At 40.9% G+C, this 27,680-nt stretch overlaps 21 non-coding genes and 9 pseudogenes across 21 annotated transcripts; 27 read left to right on the forward strand and 3 right to left on the reverse strand.

Moving 5' to 3' along the window:
- Window positions 1-1,489: 1,489 nt before the first annotated feature.
- Window positions 1,490-1,571, reverse strand: trnal-aag. The gene has a single exon. It is a non-coding gene; the product is annotated as a tRNA-Leu (tRNA).
- A 216-nt stretch (window positions 1,572-1,787) lies between these two features.
- trnan-guu lies at window positions 1,788-1,861 on the reverse strand. The gene has a single exon. It is a non-coding gene; the product is annotated as a tRNA-Asn (tRNA).
- A 5,045-nt stretch (window positions 1,862-6,906) lies between these two features.
- Window positions 6,907-7,024, reverse strand: LOC121310282. Its single transcript, XR_005948757.1, has one exon. It is a non-coding gene; the product is annotated as a U5 spliceosomal RNA (small nuclear RNA).
- A 435-nt stretch (window positions 7,025-7,459) lies between these two features.
- Window positions 7,460-7,571, forward strand: LOC121310302 (annotated as a pseudogene).
- A 112-nt stretch (window positions 7,572-7,683) lies between these two features.
- On the forward strand, window positions 7,684-7,802 carry LOC121310277. The gene has a single exon (XR_005948752.1). It is a non-coding gene; the product is annotated as a 5S ribosomal RNA (ribosomal RNA).
- A 112-nt stretch (window positions 7,803-7,914) lies between these two features.
- Window positions 7,915-8,033, forward strand: LOC121310289. The gene has a single exon (XR_005948764.1). It is a non-coding gene; the product is annotated as a 5S ribosomal RNA (ribosomal RNA).
- Window positions 8,034-8,802: 769 nt separating this feature from the next.
- On the forward strand, window positions 8,803-8,921 carry LOC121310301. Its single transcript, XR_005948768.1, has one exon. It is a non-coding gene; the product is annotated as a 5S ribosomal RNA (ribosomal RNA).
- Window positions 8,922-10,128: 1,207 nt separating this feature from the next.
- LOC121310295 lies at window positions 10,129-10,246 on the forward strand (annotated as a pseudogene).
- Window positions 10,247-10,796: 550 nt separating this feature from the next.
- Window positions 10,797-10,915, forward strand: LOC121310304. The gene has a single exon (XR_005948769.1). It is a non-coding gene; the product is annotated as a 5S ribosomal RNA (ribosomal RNA).
- A 1,868-nt stretch (window positions 10,916-12,783) lies between these two features.
- Window positions 12,784-12,902, forward strand: LOC121310305. The gene has a single exon (XR_005948770.1). It is a non-coding gene; the product is annotated as a 5S ribosomal RNA (ribosomal RNA).
- A 1,224-nt stretch (window positions 12,903-14,126) lies between these two features.
- Window positions 14,127-14,245, forward strand: LOC121310278. The gene has a single exon (XR_005948753.1). It is a non-coding gene; the product is annotated as a 5S ribosomal RNA (ribosomal RNA).
- A 112-nt stretch (window positions 14,246-14,357) lies between these two features.
- Window positions 14,358-14,476, forward strand: LOC121310279. Its single transcript, XR_005948754.1, has one exon. It is a non-coding gene; the product is annotated as a 5S ribosomal RNA (ribosomal RNA).
- Window positions 14,477-15,026: 550 nt separating this feature from the next.
- On the forward strand, window positions 15,027-15,145 carry LOC121310280. Its single transcript, XR_005948755.1, has one exon. It is a non-coding gene; the product is annotated as a 5S ribosomal RNA (ribosomal RNA).
- Window positions 15,146-16,934: 1,789 nt separating this feature from the next.
- On the forward strand, window positions 16,935-17,053 carry LOC121310281. Its single transcript, XR_005948756.1, has one exon. It is a non-coding gene; the product is annotated as a 5S ribosomal RNA (ribosomal RNA).
- An 806-nt stretch (window positions 17,054-17,859) lies between these two features.
- Window positions 17,860-17,978, forward strand: LOC121310283. Its single transcript, XR_005948758.1, has one exon. It is a non-coding gene; the product is annotated as a 5S ribosomal RNA (ribosomal RNA).
- Window positions 17,979-18,311: 333 nt separating this feature from the next.
- Window positions 18,312-18,430, forward strand: LOC121310284. The gene has a single exon (XR_005948759.1). It is a non-coding gene; the product is annotated as a 5S ribosomal RNA (ribosomal RNA).
- A 331-nt stretch (window positions 18,431-18,761) lies between these two features.
- Window positions 18,762-18,878, forward strand: LOC121310299 (annotated as a pseudogene).
- A 562-nt stretch (window positions 18,879-19,440) lies between these two features.
- On the forward strand, window positions 19,441-19,559 carry LOC121310285. The gene has a single exon (XR_005948760.1). It is a non-coding gene; the product is annotated as a 5S ribosomal RNA (ribosomal RNA).
- A 333-nt stretch (window positions 19,560-19,892) lies between these two features.
- LOC121310300 lies at window positions 19,893-20,009 on the forward strand (annotated as a pseudogene).
- Window positions 20,010-20,342: 333 nt separating this feature from the next.
- On the forward strand, window positions 20,343-20,461 carry LOC121310286. Its single transcript, XR_005948761.1, has one exon. It is a non-coding gene; the product is annotated as a 5S ribosomal RNA (ribosomal RNA).
- A 332-nt stretch (window positions 20,462-20,793) lies between these two features.
- Window positions 20,794-20,911, forward strand: LOC121310297 (annotated as a pseudogene).
- A 610-nt stretch (window positions 20,912-21,521) lies between these two features.
- LOC121310298 lies at window positions 21,522-21,659 on the forward strand (annotated as a pseudogene).
- Window positions 21,660-21,996: 337 nt separating this feature from the next.
- Window positions 21,997-22,114, forward strand: LOC121310296 (annotated as a pseudogene).
- Window positions 22,115-22,444: 330 nt separating this feature from the next.
- Window positions 22,445-22,563, forward strand: LOC121310287. Its single transcript, XR_005948762.1, has one exon. It is a non-coding gene; the product is annotated as a 5S ribosomal RNA (ribosomal RNA).
- A 1,409-nt stretch (window positions 22,564-23,972) lies between these two features.
- LOC121310288 lies at window positions 23,973-24,091 on the forward strand. Its single transcript, XR_005948763.1, has one exon. It is a non-coding gene; the product is annotated as a 5S ribosomal RNA (ribosomal RNA).
- Window positions 24,092-24,435: 344 nt separating this feature from the next.
- Window positions 24,436-24,554, forward strand: LOC121310290. The gene has a single exon (XR_005948765.1). It is a non-coding gene; the product is annotated as a 5S ribosomal RNA (ribosomal RNA).
- A 334-nt stretch (window positions 24,555-24,888) lies between these two features.
- Window positions 24,889-25,007, forward strand: LOC121310292. Its single transcript, XR_005948766.1, has one exon. It is a non-coding gene; the product is annotated as a 5S ribosomal RNA (ribosomal RNA).
- Window positions 25,008-25,338: 331 nt separating this feature from the next.
- On the forward strand, window positions 25,339-25,459 carry LOC121310294 (annotated as a pseudogene).
- A 555-nt stretch (window positions 25,460-26,014) lies between these two features.
- Window positions 26,015-26,133, forward strand: LOC121310293. The gene has a single exon (XR_005948767.1). It is a non-coding gene; the product is annotated as a 5S ribosomal RNA (ribosomal RNA).
- Window positions 26,134-27,054: 921 nt separating this feature from the next.
- On the forward strand, window positions 27,055-27,168 carry LOC121310303 (annotated as a pseudogene).
- Window positions 27,169-27,680: the final 512 nt, after the last annotated feature.

Consider the following 27,680-nt stretch of genomic DNA (forward strand, 5'->3'; position numbering starts at 1 on the left):
CATGCAGTGGCATTTGGTCCTTTGTCTCTAGAGAATCACAATTTGTGCAATTCAACAACAACAACAACAACAACAACAATATTATCATCTTGATTCATTTGTAAAAAAAATAGAATAATTAACAGCAGTTCAAATGCTTCAGCTGACGTCCTTAGACTTGGTGTATTTGTCTCTACAGAGTCACAAGTCCTCTTACTTCTTGTGAAAAGGAGAGCAGGATTGAAACCCACATCTCTAGAGAGACTGAAACCTAAATCCAGCACTTTAGACCGCACAGCCACACTACCAGACCGCAGACTGCTAGACTTCCAGGTGTCATACTATAGGCTGCTTACACAATTTAACAACAAATTATTGATGTAAAATCTTAACGTAATGATTGGATTGAAAAAAACAGCGAACCCCTCTAGTGGAGATATTAAAACCAGAACAGAAAAAATCTGGCGCCATGCCGATCAGCAGTTTATGTCTCGCTGCAGCGGATTAGAAACGTGCTTTACCACGCGTCTAGAGAATATTGGGACTGTTTACATAAACACTGAGATGGAGCTATAATCCGTTCCCTAAACTTCCTGTTTAATTTCTTTTACTGTTCACAAAAGGAAAGAGAGAAAGAAAGAAAGAGGAGAACAAGGGGGCAGTTAAGAGGGAGAGAGAGTCTAGTTCTGTGTGTTTTGGCAACCGCAGCATAATTATTAAAACCACCATATACTGAATGGAAGAGTCAGCAAACTACACACGCAGACTGAACTGAAGCACAGAGACTGAACTGGAAAACAGAGACTGAACTGAAGCACAGAAACCAAACTCATCAATTAGTGCCTAAGTTTCTCCTCTCATAAAAAGCATGCTGTGTGTTTTTTCTCACTTCAGGCAGCTAGTGTAAGAAACTGTTAGACCGCATGACATGCCGAAACAGTTGGGACGGATCGTATTTCCAATTTCCTATTTCTGAACCTTGCACTGTCCACATGGCCAAGTCATTAAAAACTTAGCTCTGGGCAAGAAATAGCAGTCCCCGTTTATTATAACCAGCTGTTCCGACTTTATACAAAGAGCTGGCTTTGTTGCGTCACTAGCGCCCCGACGTGCGGAGGCGTTCTGTCTGGAACCAGCGTTCAATTAGTTCTGTTTTCTTTTTACATTCAAAAAAGAATACGCGAACAAGAAGGGCGTGTTCCGAATATGGATGAATATTTCCTGTACAATCAAATCAAATAATGAAATGCACACACAAAAGCTAACGATATACGGGGAATATTATACATTTGTAGATGTCGTTGTTTTAGTCTTAATCAATTGATTAGTGATCAAGGATAGTTTATTTTAAAACAGGAATTTGGCGCCCTCTTGTGGGCGGCATGAGTTATTGCTTTGAATGTGATTTTAATCAGACACAAATTTAAAACTTTTTTTTTAAAACTGTGTGAATATTATACACGATTTTAATCAAATATAATAATTAAAAGTAAGCTAAAAAATACCTTTATGGCAGCGGTGGGATTCGAACCCACGCCTCCAAAGAGACTGGAGCCTTAATCCAGCCCCTTAGACCACTCGGCCACGCTACCTCAGATGATCAAGGTTGGGTTTTGCAGTAGATTTGCTCGCAAATTTAAATATTATTTTGCAACACTAAACGGTTTACAAATTAATTAAAATTAAAAAGTATTCGTTAAAAGGGTTCTCATTAATCAGTCGGCTATTTTCAATACTGTGTTTTATTTATGTAATTAATTTTGTGGAATATTCGAGATGAAGATAAATAAAGATATAAACAAACAAACCGTCCCTGGGTGGGCTTGAACCACCAACCTTTCGGTTAACAGCCGAACGCGCTAACCGATTGCGCCACAGAGACTGCACTGCAACATCATCATCATCCATCTCTCCTTGTCTATCTTGTCCTGTTGAATTCCCAGCAGCACCAGATTCTTGTTTAAAATGTTCTTTCCCAGGTGTAGTAGCTCACACGACTCCTCCCAAACCTTTTTAGCGAAAGCACAGTCCCAAAACAAGTGACCTGCTGTTTCATCCTCACCACACCGAGACCTTGGGCACCTAGGGGAACGGACAAGATCACGTTTATACATTGTGTCCCTTGTTGGAAGGATGCCATGTGCAGTTTGCCAAGCCATATCTTTATGCTTATTCAAAAGCTTTGGGTGGGCCACATTTTCCCAAACCCCTTCAACCACATCATGGGGGAACTGTCCCACAGTACACATTACTGTTTTATCCTGAACAAAAAGTTTAACCTTTTTACACACTCTCCATAGTTCTGCCTCTGTTTTAATAAGGTCATATTCTTTAAAGAACCACTCTATACGGCTAAAACAATAGGGAACCTCAAAAGCTGATGGAACATTATTGGCTGTTTTATACAGCCCAAGTTTTCTCAATATCCCCCCCCAGGTAGAACTTCACAAAAAATGATGCCTTGTTATTTTTAAAGAGACACAAGTCAATCTGCGTGTGCACAAACTTAAGCCATAACAAAAATTTTAAATCAGGTACAGCTTTACCACCATATTGCTTTTCTTTATACACAATACTTCTTTTTAATCGCTCACACTTTGATCCCCAAAAGAAACCCATAACTTGTCTTATTAGACAATTTAAAACCATCCTTGGCGGTGGAATAATTGCCGCCACATACAATACCAAAGGCAGGATCATAGTCTTAATAATTAACACCTTACCTTCCAGGGTCAAATCCCTTAATCCCCAAAACCCAATTTTCTTTGCCACTTTTCCCACCAATTCCTCCCAATTTTTTTGTCCTGATCCATAACTATCAAACTTGATCCCGAGAATTTGAATAAAATCTTTCTTAAAACAAATCTTAATATTTGGGAAGCTTTCCCATTCTCCATAGACCATACATTCACATTTTCCCATGTTTAATTTTGATCTAGAGATTTCACAAAAGCTGTCAGTGTGTTTTAAAACTTTCTCTACAGAGAGTTCATTTGTGCATGCAACCGTTACATCATCCATATACATTATACATTTATTTTCTTCACCTCCACTCCCAGGTATCTTTACCCCGTTAATCAAAGGATCCATTCTGATCAGATGCCCTAGTATCTCAATACTACATATAAACAATAGAGGGGAGAGGGGACAGCCTTGTCTTACCCCACTCTGGATGGCGACTGGCCGTGAAAGCATACCATTAATTAAAATCCGGCTTTCAATATTTGTATACATCACCCTTATCCATTTGACAAACCCCTCAGGAAATCCCATTTTTCCCAAGACTGCAAACATATACTTATGCACTACCCGATCGTATGCTTTCTCCAAGTCAAGATTTAAAATAAACAACTTATTTTTCCTTTCTTTACAATAGCCAATCGAATCTCTTAATAAGACAAGGCTGTCCACCACCCTTCTCCCTGGAATCGCACACACCTGATCAGCATGAATAACAGAACTTATCACTTTATTTAATCTATTTGTTATTACTTTTGCCAAAAGTTTGTAATCAAAGCATTGCAGACTTATTGGCCTCCAATTCTTTAATTCCTCTCGGTCTCCTTTCTTGTACAACAGAATTATAACACCCTGCCTAAAAGACAGAGGCATTTCCCCCTTCCTATACATTTCTTTAAAAACTCCCAGCAAATCAATTCTTAGAAGCTCCCAGAAAACTAAATAAAACTCCAAACCTAACCCATCCCCTCCTGGGGTCTTGTTTTTTTTAAATGTTTTCACTGCTGTGTCCAGCTCTTCCACAGTAATTTCCTTCTCCAACTCTTCCTTCTCACTATTCGTCACCCCTCCTTCCATCTTATTTAATACCATGCTTAATTTCCCCTCATTAATCCTCCTCTCTTTGTACAGATCCCTATAAAACCCCTCCGCAATCCCAATCATCTCCTCACCCTTCCTCCTGCTTATCCCCTGCTGGTCTTTAAGAGCCGTCATTATTTTATTGTTCTCCAACACTTTTTTAAAGAAGAACCTTGTACACTTTTCATTCTTTTCCACATGCTCAACTTTACTAAGGAAAATTATTTTCTCACACTTCTTTTGGAACAATCCCTTCAGTTCTAATTTAATTTCATTAATGTCTTTATATACATCAAATCCCATTCCACCAAGTCTATACAGTCTCTGCAGTTTCCCCTGCAAAGACTTCTCCTGCCTTTTCTCTTTCTGAACTTTTTCCTTTCCCACTTTAACAAAAAACTTTTTGATTTTGCTTTTCACCCACTCCCACCATTCACACTCACTCTCAAACATTTCTTTTAAAGTTCTCCACCTTTCATACCTATCTCTAAAAATCTTCCTTAACCCCTCATCTTCTAGTAATTTATTATTTAATTTCCACACCCCTGGACCCTTTGAAACTGTAACATCAAAGTTAATCTTAGCAATTAGGATCATATGATCAGAGAAGAAACTTGGTTCCAAGTTACACTCAGAACAAGACAAATGCTTAGTTATAAAAACCATGTCAATTCTCGATTTCCTCGTACCTTTTACATTATGCCAGGTGTACCCTGGTTCATTAGGATGCAAATGCCTAAATACATCCGTTAATACAAAATCATTTTTTATCCTGTTTAACAATCCTGAAGTTTTATCCAACTTTATTTCATCTGACACACCACCTTTATCTTTCCCTGATAGCACACAATTAAAATCACCTCCCATCACAACCCCACCACACAACACCAATTCACTACTAATTAACTCAAATAACTGAAATCTCTCATGCTTATCAGGAGAAGCATATATATTAATCAAAAGAATCTCCTGTTCTAAATACACTATTTTAACCACTAATGCCCTCCCATCCATTAGGATCTTAACATTTTTAATTTCTATACCCTTATTCTTAAACAGAATCCCTATACCACTTGATTTATTCTCATTTGAACCTGACCACACAGAGCACCCATATGACCACTTCTCTTTAAGTGTATTATAATTTTCCCTGTATGGGAGCCAACATTCCTGTAAGAAGAAAACATCTGCCTCCATATTTGACAAAAAATCAAAAATGGATAAGCACCGTACTGGACTAATCAAGCTTCTAACATTTATTGAGGTCACTGTTAATGCCATCAGTAATAAGAAAAGGGTGACACCTCTTTACATCCATGACTTATTTAGGTGTTTCCACCATATTCGTAGCCTTAACAAAATCCTCCACACAGGATAGATCTAAAAACATGTCACCACTATAGTTCACATTTCCATCAAATTGTGGCGGTGTCTCAGGACTCATGGGTGAATGTAAATTAATTAACAATGGCGAATCATCCACTTCCCCTTCTCCTTCACCTTCTTGCCCTTCACTCAAATCCACCCTTTGTTTCTTTTTGCTTTGTTTCTTTTTAATAAAAAGCCCCTCATTTTTTTCACTCTCCATTTTCCTTTTCTCCAGCAGTCTATCTTGCTCCATATCCTCCTCTTCCTCCCTCACTAATGCTTTGGCTACATTTTTTTCTGCCATTTCTTCTAACATTTCTTCCATTAACCGATTCACATCACTTGCACACACTCTTACACCCCTAACAACCAACCCTTGATTCTCTGTACTACCTCCCTCACCCCCACTATCAGCCTCACTACCATTTCCCTCTGTCTCACCTGTCCTCATCTCAGTTTCAACCTTGTTAGTCACCTGCTCATCAGAGCCAACCACCTCCTTCCCTCCCTCAGCGTTCGAAAAAAACTCCCCTGATGCACCTGGGCCCTCATTCAAATCTACCTCCAAATCCACCAGATTTGTCTCGTTTTGCACAACTTCTTTGTCCACATTCACTTCTGTTCCTTTCCTCAGTCTATTAGAAAAGGACAGAGGACAGTCTCTGAACAAATGTTTATCATCCCCACATAAATTGCAAGCTTTCCTTTTCACACACTGTGCAGCCACGTGCCCGTCCTCCTTACAAATACCACAAACAACTCTTGCGCACACCACTGCTAAATGGCCCAATTCACCACATTTTCTACAGTATTTAGGCTGTCCCTGGTAGTTTACAAAACCCCTGCTACCTCCCAACATAATATCTGATGGAATGTGCCGGAAGCCTCCATAACCCTGAGGGTCACTTGCCAGCCTCACCAACACTCTCCATGCACCATTCCATACCCCGTCCAAATCACATACCTTTACAGGAGCTCTTTTAACATCGCAATATCTACACAGCCAAGTACGAATATCATAATCTGTAACACTCTCACTTAACATTCTCACAACTACAGTTTTCACAGAGTTGTCTGACAAAGCTTCAACATTAAACTTAACAAGAGCCGGCAAGTCTTTCTTTTCCTCATATCTGGTCCAAAATGCTCTATACACTCCTTCATTACAAAAACTTACATCCCAAGACATACCATTTGGTAAAGCAATAAGGCAGTTCAAATCTTTAGGTTCAAATTTCAAGGCCCTCTGTAATACACACCTACTGAATTCTAACCTCCCCATCTCCATCCTCAAATCCCCTTCTGTGTATTTCTTCTTTAAAGAAAACCGTACACAGTTGTACCTTCTCTCTCCCATCCTTGCAAACGACATCACAAAACAATTAAAGGTGAGGTGCCCCAAGGGGCCCTACCCGATAAAACACAACGCTGATCTCTCTGCTCTCTGCTATCCGGTCCCCCTCCACAAGAAATACCGGCACGCCTTTAGAGCTCCTGTAAAAGATAAACACAAAACCTTAGTTGTTAACAACCAAAGCGATCGCAACCCTTGATCGAGCCAAGAGGCCGAGAAGCGATGCCCACAATGGTTTTGGCCAAACGCCCCGGGCGCGGCCGCCCGCCGGAGCAGCCGTGGTACTTGCTTCTCGGGCGGAGGGAAAGAAAGAAAGGTAGGTGATGGGCTCCAACAGGGGCGACCGCCCTTTCTGTGCTCATTCTGCTTTTAAACTCCAGGTGGAGCCCCTCCCTGAGGGGAAGGGCTGTCCAAAAATTGGATCGAACTCGTAAATGCTCCTCTCCACGGAAATCTTTAGTAAAAGGCGAAAGATTTATTCGAGCTGTAGAGAAGCCAGAGTGTGCCTTTGCTGGCGGCCGAGCCCTTCCGGCCGGCCCAAAGGCACTCCCCTCTACCAAGCGGCAGCAAGGCCACGCAAAACAAAAAAAGGGAACTCTTCCCAAAACGCATCTGCCGTTCCGCCCCGGCGAAAGGGCGCTTTGCTGCTGCTGCTGCCGCCGCCTTGAAAGCCAGGGCCTACCCAAAAAAGATAAAATTCCTGACTGTCAAACAAGTGTCGCCTACAGCCACACCACCTTGAATATGCCTGATCTCGTCCGATCTCAGAAGCAAAGCAATGTTGACTTGGATGGGAGACCACCTGGGAATACTGAGTGCTGTAGGTATCACAGTGTTGAAATTTCATTTTACCATTTAAATATTTCAATATGCAACATCAATGGTCGAAATGACACTCTACCCAAAAAAGATAAAATTCCTGACTGTCAAGCAAGTGTCGCCTACAGCCACACCACCTTGAATATGCCTGATCTCGTCCGATCTCAGAAGCAAAGCAATGTTGGGCTTACTTGGATGGGAGACCACCTGGGAATACTGAGTGCTGTAGGTATCACAGTGTTGAAATTTCATTTTACCATTTAAATATTTCAATATGCAACATCAATGGTCGAAATGACACTCTACCCAAAAAAGATAAAATTCCTGACTGTCAAACAAGTGTCGCCTACAGCCACACCACCTTGAATATGCCTGATCTCGTCCGATCTCAGAAGCAAAGCAATGTTGGGCTTAGTTAGTACTTGGATGGGAGACCACCTGGGAATACTGAGTGCTGTAGGTATCACAGTGTTGAAATTTCATTTTACCATTTAAATATTTCAATATGCAACATCAATGGTCGAAATGACACTCTACCCAAAAAAGATAAAATTCCTGACTGTCAAACAAGTGTCGCCTACAGCCACACCACCTTGAATATGCCTGATCTCGTCCGATCTCAGAAGCAAAGCAATGTTGGGCTTAGTTAGTACTTGGATGGGAGACCACCTGGGAATACTGAGTGCTGTAGGTATCACAGTGTTGAAATTTCATTTTACCATTTAAATATTTCAATATGCAACATCAATGGTCGAAATGACACTCTACCCAAAAAAGATAAAATTCCTGACTGTCAAACAAGTGTCGCCTACAGCCACACCACCTTGAATATGCCTGATCTCGTCCGATCTCAGAAGCAAAGCAATGTTGACTTGGATGGGAGACCACCTGGGAATACTGAGTGCTGTAGGTATCACAGTGTTGAAATTTCATTTTACCATTTAAATATTTCAATATGCAACATCAATGGTCGAAATGACACTCTACCCAAAAAAGATAAAATTCCTGACTGTCAAACAAGTGTCGCCTACAGCCACACCACCTTGAATATGCCTGATCTCGTCCGATCTCAGAAGCAAAGCAATGTTGACTTGGATGGGAGACCACCTGGGAATACTGAGTGCTGTAGGTATCACAGTGTTGAAATTTCATTTTACCATTTAAATATTTCAATATGCAACATCAATGGTCGAAATGACACTCTACCCAAAAAAGATAAAATTCCTGACTGTCAAACAAGTGTCGCCTACAGCCACACCACCTTGAATATGCCTGATCTCGTCCGATCTCAGAAGCAAAGCAATGTTGACTTGGATGGGAGACCACCTGGGAATACTGAGTGCTGTAGGTATCACAGTGTTGAAATTTCATTTTACCATTTAAATATTTCAATATGCAACATCAATGGTCGAAATGACACTCTACCCAAAAAAGATAAAATTCCTGACTGTCAAACAAGTGTCGCCTACAGCCACACCACCTTGAATATGCCTGATCTCGTCCGATCTCAGAAGCAAAGCAATGTTGGGCTTAGTTAGTACTTGGATGGGAGACCACCTGGGAATACTGAGTGCTGTAGGTATCACAGTGTTGAAATTTCATTTTACCATTTAAATATTTCAATATGCAACATCAATGGTCGAAATGACACTCTACCCAAAAAAGATAAAATTCCTGACTGTCAAACAAGTGTCGCCTACAGCCACACCACCTTGAATATGCCTGATCTCGTCCGATCTCAGAAGCAAAGCAATGTTGACTTGGATGGGAGACCACCTGGGAATACTGAGTGCTGTAGGTATCACAGTGTTGAAATTTCATTTTACCATTTAAATATTTCAATATGCAACATCAATGGTCGAAATGACACTCTACCCAAAAAAGATAAAATTCCTGACTGTCAAACAAGTGTCGCCTACAGCCACACCACCTTGAATATGCCTGATCTCGTCCGATCTCAGAAGCAAAGCAATGTTGACTTGGATGGGAGACCACCTGGGAATACTGAGTGCTGTAGGTATCACAGTGTTGAAATTTCATTTTACCATTTAAATATTTCAATATGCAACATCAATGGTCGAAATGACACTCTACCCAAAAAAGATAAAATTCCTGACTGTCAAACAAGTGTCGCCTACAGCCACACCACCTTGAATATGCCTGATCTCGTCCGATCTCAGAAGCAAAGCAATGTTGACTTGGATGGGAGACCACCTGGGAATACTGAGTGCTGTAGGTATCACAGTGTTGAAATTTCATTTTACCATTTAAATATTTCAATATGCAACATCAATGGTCGAAATGACACTCTACCCAAAAAAGATAAAATTCCTGACTGTCAAACAAGTGTCGCCTACAGCCACACCACCTTGAATATGCCTGATCTCGTCCGATCTCAGAAGCAAAGCAATGTTGACTTGGATGGGAGACCACCTGGGAATACTGAGTGCTGTAGGTATCACAGTGTTGAAATTTCATTTTACCATTTAAATATTTCAATATGCAACATCAATGGTCGAAATGACACTCTACCCAAAAAAGATAAAATTCCTGACTGTCAAACAAGTGTCGCCTACAGCCACACCACCTTGAATATGCCTGATCTCGTCCGATCTCAGAAGCAAAGCAATGTTGACTTGGATGGGAGACCACCTGGGAATACTGAGTGCTGTAGGTATCACAGTGTTGAAATTTCATTTTACCATTTAAATATTTCAATATGCAACATCAATGGTCGAAATGACACTCTACCCAAAAAAGATAAAATTCCTGACTGTCAAACAAGTGTCGCCTACAGCCACACCACCTTGAATATGCCTGATCTCGTCCGATCTCAGAAGCAAAGCAATGTTGGGCTTAGTTATACTTGGATGGGAGACCACCTGGGAATACTGAGTGCTGTAGGTATCACAGTGTTGAAATTTCATTTTACCATTTAAATATTTCAATATGCAACATCAATGGTCGAAATGACACTCTACCCAAAAAAGATAAAATTCCTGACTGTCAAACAAGTGTCGCCTACAGCCACACCACCTTGAATATGCCTGATCTCGTCCGATCTCAGAAGCAAAGCAATGTTGACTTGGATGGGAGACCACCTGGGAATACTGAGTGCTGTAGGTATCACAGTGTTGAAATTTCATTTTACCATTTAAATATTTCAATATGCAACATCAATGGTCGAAATGACACTCTACCCAAAAAAGATAAAATTCCTGACTGTCAAACAAGTGTCGCCTACAGCCACACCACCTTGAATATGCCTGATCTCGTCCGATCTCAGAAGCAAAGCAATGTTGACTTGGATGGGAGACCACCTGGGAATACTGAGTGCTGTAGGTATCACAGTGTTGAAATTTCATTTTACCATTTAAATATTTCAATATGCAACATCAATGGTCGAAATGACACTCTACCCAAAAAAGATAAAATTCCTGACTGTCAAACAAGTGTCGCCTACAGCCACACCACCTTGAATATGCCTGATCTCGTCCGATCTCAGAAGCAAAGCAATGTTGGGCTTAGTTAGTACTTGGATGGGAGACCACCTGGGAATACTGAGTGCTGTAGGTATCACAGTGTTGAAATTTCATTTTACCATTTAAATATTTCAATATGCAACATCAATGGTCGAAATGACACTCTACCCAAAAAAGATAAAATTCCTGACTGTCAAACAAGTGTCGCCTACAGCCACACCACCTTGAATATGCCTGATCTCGTCCGATCTCAGAAGCAAAGCAATGTTGACTTGGATGGGAGACCACCTGGGAATACTGAGTGCTGTAGGTATCACAGTGTTGAAATTTCATTTTACCATTTAAATATTTCAATATGCAACATCAATGGTCGAAATGACACTCTACCCAAAAAAGATAAAATTCCTGACTGTCAAACAAGTGTCGCCTACAGCCACACCACCTTGAATATGCCTGATCTCGTCCGATCTCAGAAGCAAAGCAATGTTGACTTGGATGGGAGACCACCTGGGAATACTGAGTGCTGTAGGTATCACAGTGTTGAAATTTCATTTTACCATTTAAATATTTCAATATGCAACATCAATGGTCGAAATGACACTCTACCCAAAAAAGATAAAATTCCTGACTGTCAAACAAGTGTCGCCTACAGCCACACCACCTTGAATATGCCTGATCTCGTCCGATCTCAGAAGCAAAGCAATGTTGACTTGGATGGGAGACCACCTGGGAATACTGAGTGCTGTAGGTATCACAGTGTTGAAATTTCATTTTACCATTTAAATATTTCAATATGCAACATCAATGGTCGAAATGACACTCTACCCAAAAAAGATAAAATTCCTGACTGTCAAACAAGTGTCGCCTACAGCCACACCACCTTGAATATGCCTGATCTCGTCCGATCTCAGAAGCAAAGCAATGTTGACTTGGATGGGAGACCACCTGGGAATACTGAGTGCTGTAGGTATCACAGTGTTGAAATTTCATTTTACCATTTAAATATTTCAATATGCAACATCAATGGTCGAAATGACACTCTACCCAAAAAAGATAAAATTCCTGACTGTCAAACAAGTGTCGCCTACAGCCACACCACCTTGAATATGCCTGATCTCGTCCGATCTCAGAAGCAAAGCAATGTTGACTTGGATGGGAGACCACCTGGGAATACTGAGTGCTGTAGGTATCACAGTGTTGAAATTTCATTTTACCATTTAAATATTTCAATATGCAACATCAATGGTCGAAATGACACTCTACCCAAAAAAGATAAAATTCCTGACTGTCAAACAAGTGTCGCCTACAGCCACACCACCTTGAATATGCCTGATCTCGTCCGATCTCAGAAGCAAAGCAATGTTGACTTGGATGGATGGGAGACCACCTGGGAATACTGAGTGCTGTAGGTATCACAGTGTTGAAATTTCATTTTACCATTTAAATATTTCAATATGCAACATCAATGGTCGAAATGACACTCTACCCAAAAAAGATAAAATTCCTGACTGTCAAACAAGTGTCGCCTACAGCCACACCACCTTGAATATGCCTGATCTCGTCCGATCTCAGAAGCAAAGCAATGTTGACTTGGATGGGAGACCACCTGGGAATACTGAGTGCTGTAGGTATCACAGTGTTGAAATTTCATTTTACCATTTAAATATTTCAATATGCAACATCAATGGTCGAAATGACACTCTACCCAAAAAAGATAAAATTCCTGACTGTCAAACAAGTGTCGCCTACAGCCACACCACCTTGAATATGCCTGATCTCGTCCGATCTCAGAAGCAAAGCAATGTTGACTTGGATGGGAGACCACCTGGGAATACTGAGTGCTGTAGGTATCACAGTGTTGAAATTTCATTTTACCATTTAAATATTTCAATATGCAACATCAATGGTCGAAATGACACTCTACCCAAAAAAGATAAAATTCCTGACTGTCAAACAAGTGTCGCCTACAGCCACACCACCTTGAATATGCCTGATCTCGTCCGATCTCAGAAGCAAAGCAATGTTGGGCTTAGTTAGTACTTGGATGGGAGACCACCTGGGAATACTGAGTGCTGTAGGTATCACAGTGTTGAAATTTCATTTTACCATTTAAATATTTCAATATGCAACATCAATGGTCGAAATGACACTCTACCCAAAAAAGATAAAATTCCTGACTGTCAAACAAGTGTCGCCTACAGCCACACCACCTTGAATATGCCTGATCTCGTCCGATCTCAGAAGCAAAGCAATGTTGACTTGGATGGGAGACCACCTGGGAATACTGAGTGCTGTAGGTATCACAGTGTTGAAATTTCATTTTACCATTTAAATATTTCAATATGCAACATCAATGGTCGAAATGACACTCTACCCAAAAAAGATAAAATTCCTGACTGTCAAACAAGTGTCGCCTACAGCCACACCACCTTGAATATGCCTGATCTCGTCCGATCTCAGAAGCAAAGCAATGTTGACTTGGATGGGAGACCACCTGGGAATACTGAGTGCTGTAGGTATCACAGTGTTGAAATTTCATTTTACCATTTAAATATTTCAATATGCAACATCAATGGTCGAAATGACACTCTACCCAAAAAAGATAAAATTCCTGACTGTCAAACAAGTGTCGCCTACAGCCACACCACCTTGAATATGCCTGATCTCGTCCGATCTCAGAAGCAAAGCAATGTTGACTTGGATGGGAGACCACCTGGGAATACTGAGTGCTGTAGGTATCACAGTGTTGAAATTTCATTTTACCATTTAAATATTTCAATATGCAACATCAATGGTCGAAATGACACTCTACCCAAAAAAGATAAAATTCCTGACTGTCAAACAAGTGTCGCCTACAGCCACACCACCTTGAATATGCCTGATCTCGTCCGATCTCAGAAGCAAAGCAATGTTGACTTGGATGGGAGACCACCTGGGAATACTGAGTGCTGTAGGTATCACAGTGTTGAAATTTCATTTTACCATTTAAATATTTCAATATGCAACATCAATGGTCGAAATGACACTCTACCCAAAAAAGATAAAATTCCTGACTGTCAAACAAGTGTCGCCTACAGCCACACCACCTTGAATATGCCTGATCTCGTCCGATCTCAGAAGCAAAGCGATCTCAGAAGCAAAGCAATGTTGACTTGGATGGGAGACCACCTGGGAATACTGAGTGCTGTAGGTATCACAGTGTTGAAATTTCATTTTACCATTTAAATATTTCAATATGCAACATCAATGGTCGAAATGACACTCTACCCAAAAAAGATAAAATTCCTGACTGTCAAACAAGTGTCGCCTACAGCCACACCACCTTGAATATGCCTGATCTCGTCCGATCTCAGAAGCAAAGCAATGTTGGGCTTAGTTAGTACTTGGATGGGAGACCACCTGGGAATACTGAGTGCTGTAGGTATCACAGTGTTGAAATTTCATTTTACCATTTAAATATTTCAATATGCAACATCAATGGTCGAAATGACACTCTACCCAAAAAAGATAAAATTCCTGACTGTCAAACAAGTGTCGCCTACAGCCACACCACCTTGAATATGCCTGATCTCGTCCGATCTCAGAAGCAAAGCAATGTTGGGCTTAGTTAGTACTTGGATGGGAGACCACCTGGGAATACTGAGTGCTGTAGGTATCACAGTGTTGAAATTTCATTTTACCATTTAAATATTTCAATATGCAACATCAATGGTCGAAATGACACTCTACCCAAAAAAGATAAAATTCCTGACTGTCAAGCAAGTGTCGCCTACAGCCACACCACCTTGAATATGCCTGATCTCGTCCGATCTCAGAAGCAAAGCAATGTTGACTTGGATGGGAGACCACCTGGGAATACTGAGTGCTGTAGGTATCACAGTGTTGAAATTTCATTTTACCATTTAAATATTTCAATATGCAACATCAATGGTCGAAATGACACTCTACCCAAAAAAGATAAAATTCCTGACTGTCAAGCAAGTGTCGCCTACAGCCACACCACCTTGAATATGCCTGATCTCGTCCGATCTCAGAAGCAAAGCAATGTTGACTTGGATGGGAGACCACCTGGGAATACTGAGTGCTGTAGGTATCACAGTGTTGAAATTTCATTTTACCATTTAAATATTTCAATATGCAACATCAATGGTCGAAATGACACTCTACCCAAAAAAGATAAAATTCCTGACTGTCAAGCAAGTGTCGCCTACAGCCACACCACCTTGAATATGCCTGATCTCGTCCGATCTCAGAAGCAAAGCAATGTTGGGCTTAGTTAGTACTTGGATGGGAGACCACCTGGGAATACTGAGTGCTGTAGGTATCACAGTGTTGAAATTTCATTTTACCATTTAAATATTTCAATATGCAACATCAATGGTCGAAATGACACTCTACCCAAAAAAGATAAAATTCCTGACTGTCAAGCAAGTGTCGCCTACAGCCACACCACCTTGAATATGCCTGATCTCGTCCGATCTCAGAAGCAAAGCAATGTTGACTTGGATGGGAGACCACCTGGGAATACTGAGTGCTGTAGGTATCACAGTGTTGAAATTTCATTTTACCATTTAAATATTTCAATATGCAACATCAATGGTCGAAATGACAGTTACCCAAAAAAGACTTGGATGGGAGACCACCTGGGAATACTGAGTGCTGTAGGTATCACAGTGTTGAAATTTCATTTTACCATTTAAATATTTCAATATGCAACATCAATGGTCGAAATGACACTCTACCCAAAAAAGATAAAATTCCTGACTGTCAAACAAGTGTCGCCTACAGCCACACCACCTTGAATATGCCTGATCTCGTCCGATCTCAGAAGCAAAGCAATGTTGACTTGGATGGGAGACCACCTGGGAATACTGAGTGCTGTAGGTATCACAGTGTTGAAATTTCATTTTACCATTTAAATATTTCAATATGCAACATCAATGGTCATTTACCAAAAAAAAATTCCTGACTGTCAAACAATTTCAATATGCAACACCAATGGTCGTATCAATGAAACATTTTACCATTTAAATATTTCAATATGCAACATCAATGGTCGAAATGACACTCTACCCAAAAAAGATAAAATTCCTGACTGTCAAACAAGTGTCGCCTACAGCCACACCACCTTGAATATGCCTGATCTCGTCCGATCTCAGAAGCAAAGCAATGTTGACTTGGATGGGAGACCACCTGGGAATACTGAGTGCTGTAGGTATCACAGTGTTGAAATTTCATTTTACCATTTAAATATTTCAATATGCAACATCAATGGTCGAAATGACACTCTACCCAAAAAAGATAAAATTCCTGACTGTCAAACAAGTGTCGCCTACAGCCACACCACCTTGAATATGCCTGATCTCGTCCGATCTCAGAAGCAAAGCAATGTTGACTTGGATGGGAGACCACCTGGGAATACTGAGTGCTGTAGGTATCACAGTGTTGAAATTTCATTTTACCATTTAAATATTTCAATATGCAACATCAATGGTCGAAATGACACTCTACCCAAAAAAGATAAAATTCCTGACTGTCAAACAAGTGTCGCCTACAGCCACACCACCTTGAATATGCCTGATCTCGTCCGATCTCAGAAGCAAAGCTTAGTTAGTACTTGGATGGGAGACCACCTGGGAATACTGAGTGCTGTAGGTATCACAGTGTTGAAATTTCATTTTACCATTTAAATATTTCAATATGATATGCCTGGATCTCAGAAGCAAAGCTTACCACTTGGATGGGAGACCACCTGGGAATACTGAGTGCTGTAGGTATCACAGTGTTGAAATTTCATTTTACCATTTAAATATTTCAATATGCAACATCAATGGTCGAAATGACACTCTACCCAAAAAAGATAAAATTCCTGACTGTCAAACAAGTGTCGCCTACAGCCACACCACCTTGAATATGCCGATCGTCGATCTCCGATCTCAGAAGCAAAGCTTAGTTAGTACTTGGATGGGAGACCACCTGGGAATACTGAGTGCTGTAGGTATCACAGTGTTGAAATTTCATTTTACCATTTAAATATTTCAATATGCAACATCAATGGTCGAAATGACACTCTACCCAAAAAAGATAAAATTCCTGACTGTCAAGCAAGTGTCGCCTACAGCCACACCACCTTGAATATGCCTGATCTCGTCCGATCTCAGAAGCAAAGCAATGTTGGGCTTAGTTAGTACTTGGATGGGAGACCACCTGGGAATACTGAGTGCTGTAGGTATCACAGTGTTGAAATTTCATTTTACCATTTAAATATTTCAATATGCAACATCAATGGTCGAAATGACACTCTACCCAAAAAAGATAAAATTCCTGACTGTCAAGCAAGTGTCGCCTACAGCCACACCACCTTGAATATGCCTGATCTCGTCCGATCTCAGAAGCAAAGCAATGTTGACTTGTCCGATCTCAGAAGCAAAGCAATGTTGACTTGTATGGGAGACCACCTGGGAATACTGAGTGCTGTAGGTATCACAGTGTTGAAATTTCATTTTACCATTTAAATATTTCAATATGCAACATCAATGGTCGAAATGACACTCTACCCAAAAAAAAGATAAAATTCCTGACTGTCAAGCAAGTGTCGCCTACAGCCACACCACCTTGAATATGCCTGATCTCGTCCGATCTCAGAAGCAAAGCAATGTTGTTGACTTGGATGGGAGACCACCTGGGAATACTGAGTGCTGTAGGTATCACAGTGTTGAAATTTCATTTTACCATTTAAATATTTCAATATGCAACATCAATGGTCGAAATGACACTCTACCCAAAAAAGATAAAATTCCTGACTGTCAAGCAAGTGTCGCCTACAGCCACACCACCTTGAATATGCCTGATCTCGTCCGATCTCAGAAGCAAAGCAATGTTGACTTGGATGGGAGACCACCTGGGAATACTGAGTGCTGTAGGTATCACAGTGTTGAAATTTCATTTTACCATTTAAATATTTCAATATGCAACATCAATGGTCGAAATGACACTCTACCCAAAAAAGATAAAATTCCTGACTGTCAAGCAAGTGTCGCCTACAGCCACACCACCTTGAATATGCCTGATCTCGTCCGATCTCAGAAGCAAAGCAATGTTGGGCTTAGTTAGTACTTGGATGGGAGACCACCTGGGAATACTGAGTGCTGTAGGTATCACAGTGTTGAAATTTCATTTTACCATTTAAATATTTCAATATGCAACATCAATGGTCGAAATGACACTCTACCCAAAAAAGATAAAATTCCTGACTGTCAAGCAAGTGTCGCCTACAGCCACACCACCTTGAATATGCCTGATCTCGTCCGATCTCAGAAGCAAAAAGCAATGTTGACTTGGATGGGAGACCACCTGGGAATACTGAGTGCTGTAGGTATCACAGTGTTGAAATTTCATTTTACCATTTAAATATTTCAATATGCAACATCAATGGTCGAAATGACACTCTACCCAAAAAAGATAAAATTCCTGACTGTCAAGCAAGTGTCGCCTACAGCCACACCACCTTGAATATGCCTGATCTCGTCCGATCTCAGAAGCAAAGCAATGTTGGGCTTAGTTAGTACTTGGATGGGAGACCACCTGGGAATACTGAGTGCTGTAGGTATCACAGTGTTGAAATTTCATTTTACCATTTAAATATTTCAATATGCAACATCAATGGTCGAAATGACACTCTACCCAAAAAAGATAAAATTCCTGACTGTCAAGCAAGTGTCGCCTACAGCCACACCACCTTGAATATGCCTGATCTCGTCCGATCTCAGAAGCAAAGCAATGTTGACTTGGATGGGAGACCACCTGGGAATACTGAGTGCTGTAGGTATCACAGTGTTGAAATTTCATTTTACCATTTAAATATTTCAATATGCAACATCAATGGTCGAAATGACACTCTACCCAAAAAAGATAAAATTCCTGACTGTCAAACAAGTGTCGCCTACAGCCACACCACCTTGAATATGCCTGATCTCGTCCGATCTCAGAAGCAAAGCAATGTTGGGCTTGTTAGACTTGGATGGGAGACCACCTGGGAATACTGAGTGCTGTAGGTATCACAGTGTTGAAATTTCATTTTACCATTTAAATATTTCAATATGCAACATCAATGGTCGAAATGACACTCTACAAAAAAAAGATAAAATTCCTGACTGTCAAGCAAGTGTCGCCTACAGCCACACCACCTTGAATATGCCTGATCTCGTCCGATCTCAGAAGCAAAGCAATGTTGACTTGGATGGGAGACCACCTGGGAATACTGAGTGCTGTAGGTATCACAGTGTTGAAATTTCATTTTACCATTTAAATATTTCAATATGCAACATCAATGGTCGAAATGACACTCTACCCAAAAAAGATAAAATTCCTGACTGTCAAGCAAGTGTCGCCTACAGCCACACCACCTTGAATATGCCTGATCTCGTCCGATCCGATCTCAGAAGCAAAGCAAATGTTGACTTGGATGGGAGACCACCTGGGAATACTGAGTGCTGTAGGTATCACAGTGTTGAAATTTCATTTTACCATTTAAATATTTCAATATGCAACATCAATGGTCGAAATGACACTCTACCCAAAAAAAAAAGATAAAATTCCTGACTGTCAGCCACAAGTGTCGCCTACAGCCACACCACCTTGAATATGCCTGATCTCGTCCGATCTCAGAAGCAAAGCAATGTTGGGCTTAGTTAGTACTTGGATGGGAGACCACCTGGGAATACTGAGTGCTGTAGGTATCACAGTGTTGAAATTTCATTTTACCATTTAAATATTTCAATATGCAACATCAATGGTCGAAATGACACTCTACCCAAAAAAGATAAAATTCCTGACTGTCAAGCAAGTGTCGCCTACAGCCACACCACCTTGAATATGCCTGATCTCGTCCGATCTCAGCAAAGCAAAGCAATGTTGACTTGGATGGGAGACCACCTGGGAATACTGAGTGCTGTAGGTATCACAGTGTTGAAATTTCATTTTACCATTTAAATATTTCAATATGCAACATCAATGGTCGAAATGACACTCTACCCAAAAAAGATAAAATTCCTGACTGTCAAGCAAGTGTCGCCTACAGCCACACCACCTTGAATATGCCTGATCTCGTCCGATCTCAGAAGCAAAGCAATGTGGGCTTAGTTAGACTTGGATGGGAGACCACCTGGGAATACTGAGTGCTGTAGGTATCACAGTGTTGAAATTTCATTTTACCATTTAAATATTTCAATATGCAACATCAATGGTCGAAATGACACTCTACCCAAAAAAGATAAAATTCCTGACTGTCAAGCAAGTGTCGCCTACAGCCACACCACCTTGAATATGCCTGATCTCGTCCGATCTCAGAAGCAAAAAGCAATGTTGACTTGGATGGGAGACCACCTGGGAATACTGAGTGCTGTAGGTATCACAGTGTTGAAATTTCATTTTACCATTTAAATATTTCAATATGCAACATCAATGGTCGAAATGACACTCTACCCAAAAAAGATAAAATTCCTGACTGTCAAGCAAGTGTCGCCTACAGCCACACCACCTTGAATATGCCTGATCTCGTCCGATCTCAGAAGCAAAGCAATGTTGGGCTTAGTTAGTACTTGGATGGGAGACCACCTGGGAATACTGAGTGCTGTAGGTATCACAGTGTTGAAATTTCATTTTACCATTTAAATATTTCAATATGCAACATCAATGGTCGAAATGACACTCTACCCAAAAAAGATAAAATTCCTGACTGTCAAGCAAGTGTCGCCTACAGCCACACCACCTTGAATATGCCTGATCTCGTCCGATCTCAGAAGCAAAGCAATGTTGACTTGGATGGGAGACCACCTGGGAATACTGAGTGCTGTAGGTATCACAGTGTTGAAATTTCATTTTACCATTTAAATATTTCAATATGCAACATCAATGGTCGAAATGACACTCTACCCAAAAAAGATAAAATTCCCTAACTGTCAAGCAAGTGTCGCCTACAGCCACACCACCTTGAATATGCCTGATCTCGTCCGATCTCAGAAGCAAAGCAATGTTGGGCTTGGTTGGACTTGGATGGGAGACCACCTGGGAATACTGAGTGCTGTAGGTATCACAGTGTTGAAATTTCATTTTACCATTTAAATATTTCAATATGCAACATCAATGGTCGAAATGACACTCTACCCAAAAAAGATAAAATTCCTGACTGTCAAGCAAGTGTCGCCTACAGCCACACCACCTTGAATATGCCTGATCTCGTCCGATCTCAGAAGCAAAGCAATGTTGACTTGGATGGGAGACCACCTGGGAATACTGAGTGCTGTAGGTATCACAGTGTTGAAATTTCATTTTACCATTTAAATATTTCAATATGCAACATCAATGGTCGAAATGACACTCTACCCAAAAAAGATAAAATTCCTGACTGTCAAGCAAGTGTCGCCTACAGCCACACCACCTTGAATATGCCTGATCTCGTCCGATCTCAGAAGCAAAGCAATGTTGGGCTTGTTGACTTGGATGGGAGACCACCTGGGAATACTGTAGGTATCACAGTGTTGCTGTAGGTATCACAGTGTTGAAAACTTTTTACTGAGTGCTGTAGGTATCACAGTGTTGAAATTTCATTTTACCATTTAAATATTTCAATATGCAACATCAATGGTCGAAATGACACTCTACCCAAAAAAGATAAAATTCCTGACTGTCAAGCAAGTGTCGCCTACAGCCACACCACCTTGAATATGCCTGATCTCTCGATCTCAGAAGCAAAGCGTCCGATCTCAGAAGCAAAGCAATGTTGGGCTTAGTTAGTACTTGGATGGGAGACCACCTGGGAATACTGAGTGCTGTAGGTATCACAGTGTTGAAATTTCATTTTACCATTTAAATATTTCAATATGCAACATCAATGGTCGAAATGACACTCTACCCAAAAAAGATAAAATTCCTGACTGTCAAGCAAGTGTCGCCTACAGCCACACCACCTTGAATATGAATATGCCTGATCTCGTCCGATCTCAGAAGCAAAGCAATGTTGACTTGGATGGGAGACCACCTGGGAATACTGAGTGCTGTAGGTATCACAGTGTTGAAATTTCATTTTACCATTTAAATATTTCAATATGCAACATCAATGGTCGAAATGACACTCTACCCAAAAAAGATAAAATTCCTGACTGTCAAGCAAGTGTCGCCTACAGCCACACCACCTTGAATATGCCTGATCTCGTCCGATCTCAGAAGCAAAGCAATGTTGGGCTTGTTAGTACTTGGATGGGAGACCACCTGGGAATACTGAGTGCTGTAGGTATCACAGTGTTGAAATTTCATTTTACCATTTAAATATTTCAATATGCAACATCAATGGTCGAAATGACACTCTACCCAAAAAAGATAAAATTCCTGACTGTCAAGCAAGTGTCGCCTACAGCCACACCACCTTGAATATGCCTGATCTCGTCCGATCTCAGAAGCAAAGCAATGTTGACTTGGATGGGAGACCACCTGGAATACTGAGTGCTGTAGGTATCACAGTGTTGAAATTTCATTTTACCATTTAAATATTTCAATATGCAACATCAATGGTCGAAATGACACTCTACCCAAAAAAGATAAAATTCCTGACTGTCAAGCAAGTGTCGCCTACAGCCACACCACCTTGAATATGCCTGATCTCGTCCGATCTCAGAAGCAAAGCAATGTTGGGCTTAGTTAGTACTTGGATGGGAGACCACCTGGGAATACTGAGTGCTGTAGGTATCACAGTGTTGAAATTTCATTTTACCATTTAAATATTTCAATATGCAACATCAATGGTCGAAATGACACTCTACCCAAAAAAGATAAAATTCCTGACTGTCAAGCAAGTGTCGCCTACAGCCACACCACCTTGAATATGCCTGATCTCGTCCGATCTCAGAAGCAAAGCAATGTTGGGCTTAGTTAGTACTTGATGGGCAACATCAATGGTCTGAAATGACAACCTGGGATAAAATTCCTGACTGTCAACAAGTGTCGGCCACACCACCTTGAATATGCCTGACGATCTGAAGGCAAATGTTGAAATTTCATTTTACCATTTAAATATTTCAGTGCTGTAGGTATCACAGTGTTGAAATTTCATTTTACCATTTAAATATTTCAATATGCAACATCAATGGTCGAAATGACACTCTACCCAAAAAAGATAAAATTCCTGACTGTCAAGCAAGTGTCGCCTACAGCCACACCACCTTGAATATGCCTGATCTCGTCCGATCTCAGAAGCAAAGCAATGTTGACTTGGATGGGAGACCACCTGGGAATACTGAGTGCTGTAGGTATCACAGTGTTGAAATTTCATTTTACCATTTAAATATTTCAATATGCAACATCAATGGTCGAAATGACACTCTACCCAAAAAAGATAAAATTCCTGACTGTCAAACAAGTGTGTACAGCCTACAGCCACACCACCTTGAATATGCCTGATCTCGTCCGATCTCTGTCAAGCAAGTGTCGCCTAAAGCCACAACCTTGAATATGCCTGATCTTAGTCCGATCTCGTCCGATCTCAGAAGCAAAGCAATGTTGACTTGGATGGGAGACCACCTGGGAATACTGAGTGCTGTAGGTATCACAGTGTTGAAATTTCATTTTACCATTTAAATATTTCAATATGCAACATCAATGGTCGAAATGACACTCTACCCAAAAAAGATAAAATTCCTGACTGTCAAGCAAGTGTCGCCTACAGCCACACCACCTTGAATATGCCTGATCTCGTCCGATCTCAGAAGCAAAGCAATGTTGACTTGGATGGGAGACCACCTGGGAATACTGAGTGCTGTAGGTATCACAGTGTTGAAATTTCATTTTACCATTTAAATATTTCAATATGCAACATCAATGGTCGAAATGACACTCTACCCAAAAAAGATAAAATTCCTGACTGTCAAGCAAGTGTCGCCTACAGCCACACCACCTTGAATATGCCTGATCTCGTCCGATCTCAGAAGCAAAGCAATGTTGTTGACTTGGATGGGAGACCAAGTGGGAATACTGAGTGCTGTAGGTATCACAGTGTTGAAATTTCATTTTACCATTTAAATATTTCAATATGCAACATCAATGGTCGAAATGACACTCTACCCAAAAAAGATAAAATTCCTGACTGTCAAGCAAGTGTCGCCTACAGCCACACCACCTTGAATATGCCTGATCTCGTCCGATCTCAGAAGCAAAGCAATGTTGGGCTTAGTTAGTACTTGGATGGGAGACCACCTGGGAATACTGAGTGCTGTAGGTATCACAGTGTTGAAATTTCATTTTACCATTTAAATATTTCAATATGCAACATCAATGGTCGAAATGACACTCTACCCAAAAAAGATAAAATTCCTGACTGTCAAGCAAGTGTCGCCTACAGCCACACCACCTTGAATATGCCTGATCTCGTCCGATCTCAGAAGCAAAAAGCAATGTTGACTTGGATGGGAGACCACCTGGGAATACTGAGTGCTGTAGGTATGCTGTAGGTATCACAGTGTTGAAATTTCATTTTACCATTTAAATATTTCAATATGCAACATCAATGGTCGAAATGACACTCTACCCAAAAAAGATAAAATTCCTGACTGTCAAGCAAGTGTCGCCTACAGCCACACCACCTTGAATATGCCTGATCTCGTCCGATCTCAGAAGCAAAGCAATGTTGGGCTTAGTTAGTACTTGGATGGGAGACCACCTGGGAATACTGAGTGCTGTAGGTATCACAGTGTTGAAATTTCATTTTACCATTTAAATATTTCAATATGCAACATCAATGGTCGAAATGACACTCTACCCAAAAAAGATAAAATTCCTGACTGTCAAGCAAGTGTCGCCTACAGCCACACCACCTTGAATATGCCTGATCTCGTCCGATCTCAGAAGCAAAGCAATGTTGACTTGGATGGGAGACCACCTGGGAATACTGAGTGCTGTAGGTATCACAGTGTTGAAATTTCATTTTACCATTTAAATATTTCAATATGCAACATCAATGGTCGAAATGACACTCTACCCAAAAAAAAAGATAAAATTCCTGACTGTCAAGCAAGTGTCGCCTACAGCCACACCACCTTGAATATGCCTGATCTCGTCCGATCTCAGAAGCAAAGCAATGTTGGGCTTAGTTAGTACTTGGATGGGAGACCACCTGGGAATACTGAGTGCTGTAGGTATCACAGTGTTGAAATTTCATTTTACCATTTAAATATTTCAATATGCAACATCAATGGTCGAAATGACACTCTACCCAAAAAAGATAAAATTCCTGACTGTCAAGCAAGTGTCGCCTACAGCCACACCACCTTGAATATGCCTGATCTCGTCCGATCTCAGAAGCAAAGCAATGTTGACTTGGATGGGAGACCACCTGGGAATACTGAGTGCTGTAGGTATCACAGTGTTGAAATTTCATTTTACCATTTAAATATTTCAATATGCAACATCAATGGTCGAAATGACACTCTACCCAAAAAAGATAAAATTCCTGACTGTCAAGCAAGTGTCGCCTACAGCCACACACCACCTTGAATATGCCTGATCTCGTCCGATCTCAGAAGCAAAGCAATGTTGGGCTTAGTTAGTACTTGGATGGGAGACCACCTGGGAATACTGAGTGCTGTAGGTATCACAGTGTTGAAATTTCATTTTACCATTTAAATATTTCAATATGCAACATCAATGGTCGAAATGACACTCTACCCAAAAAAGATAAAATTCCTGACTGTCAAGCAAGTGTCGCCTACAGCCACACCACCTTGAATATGCCTGATCTCGTCCGATCTCAGAAGCAAAAGCAAAGCTTAGTTGACTTGGATGGGAGACCACCTGGGAATACTGAGTGCTGTAGGTATCACAGTGTTGAAATTTCATTTTACCATTTAAATATTTCAATATGCAACATCAATGGTCGAAATGACACTCTACCCAAAAAAGATAAAATTCCTGACTGTCAAGCAAGTGTCGCCTACAGCCACACCACCTTGAATATGCCTGATCTCGTCCGATCTCAGAAGCAAAGAATGTTGACTTGGATGGGAGACCACCTGGGAATACTGAGTGCTGTAGGTATCACAGTGTTGAAATTTCATTTTACCATTTAAATATTTCAATATGCAACATCAATGGTCGAAATGACACTCTACCCAAAAAAGATAAAATTCCTGACTGTCAAGCAAGTGTCGCCTACAGCCACACCACCTTGAATATGCCTGATCTCGTCCGATCTCAGAAGCAAAGCAATGTTGGGCTTAGTTAGTACTTGGATGGGAGACCACCTGGGAATACTGAGTGCTGTAGGTATCACAGTGTTGAAATTTCATTTTACCATTTAAATATTTCAATATGCAACATCAATGGTCGAAATGACACTCTACCCAAAAAAGATAAAATTCCTGACTGTCAAGCAAGTGTCGCCTACAGCCACACCACCTTGAATATGCCTGATCTCGTCCGATCTCAGAAGCAAAGCAATGTTGACTTGGATGGGAGACCACCTGGGAATACTGAGTGCTGTAGGTATATCACAGTGTTGAAATTTCATTTTACCATTTAAATATTTCAATATGCAACATCAATGGTCGAAATGACACTCTACCCAAAAAAGATAAAATTCCTGACTGTCAAGCAAGTGTCGCCTACAGCCACACCACCTTGAATATGCCTGATCTGTCCGATCTCAGCAAAGCAATGTCAAGACCACAAAAAACAAAAGAAAATAAAATTCCTGACTGTCAAGCAAGTGTCGCCTACAGCCACACCAACCTTGATTCCTGATCAAGCAAGTGTCGCCTACAGCCACACCACCTTGAATATGATCTCGTCCGATCTCAGAAGCAAAGCAATGTTGACTTGGATGGGAGACCACCTGGGAATACTGAGTGCTGTAGGTATCACAGTGTTGAAATTTCATTTTACCATTTAAATATTTCAATATGCAACATCAATGGTCGAAATGACACTCTACCCAAAAAAGATAAAATTCCTGACTGTCAAGCAAGTGTCGCCTACAGCCACACCACCTTGAATATGCCTGATCTCGTCCGATCTCAGAAGCAAAGCAATGTTGACTTGGATGGGAGACCACCTGGGAATACTGAGTGCTGTAGGTATCACAGTGTTGAAATTTCATTTTACCATTTAAATATTTCAATATGCAACATCAATGGTCGAAATGACACTCTACCCAAAAAAGATAAAATTCCTGACTGTCAAACAAGTGTCGCCTACAGCCACACCACCTTGAATATGCCTGATCTCGTCCGATCTCAGAAGCAAAGCAATGTTGGCTTAGTTGGACTTGGGGAGACCACCTGGGAATACTGAGTGCTGTAGGTATCACAGTGTTGAAAAGTGTCGCCTACAGCCACACCACCTTGAATATGCCTGATCTCGTCCGATCTCAGAAGCAAAGCAATGTTGACTTGGATACTTGGATGGGACCACCTGGGAATACTGAGTGCTGTAGGTATCACAGTGTTGAAATTTCATTTTACCATTTAAATATTTCAATATGCAACATCAATGGTCGAAATGACACTCTACCCAAAAAAGATAAAATTCCTGACTGTCAAGCAAGTGTCGCCTACAGCCACACCACCCTGACAGTCCACACCACCTTGAATATGACCACCTGGGATACTGAGTGCTGTAGGTATCACAGAATGAGTCGATTTCAGAAGCAAAGCAATGTTGCAACTTCAATGGGAAATGACACACTCTACCAAAAAAGATAAAATTCCTGACTGTCAAACAAGTGTCGCCTACAGCCACACCACCTTGAATATGCCTGATCTCGTCCGATCTCCAAAGCCTGGGAATGGGAGACCACCTGGGAATACTGAGTGCTG

The sequence above is a fragment of the Polyodon spathula genome, unplaced genomic scaffold (genome assembly GCF_017654505.1).
Source record: "Polyodon spathula isolate WHYD16114869_AA unplaced genomic scaffold, ASM1765450v1 scaffolds_2013, whole genome shotgun sequence".
Lineage (NCBI taxonomy): Eukaryota > Metazoa > Chordata > Actinopteri > Acipenseriformes > Polyodontidae > Polyodon > Polyodon spathula.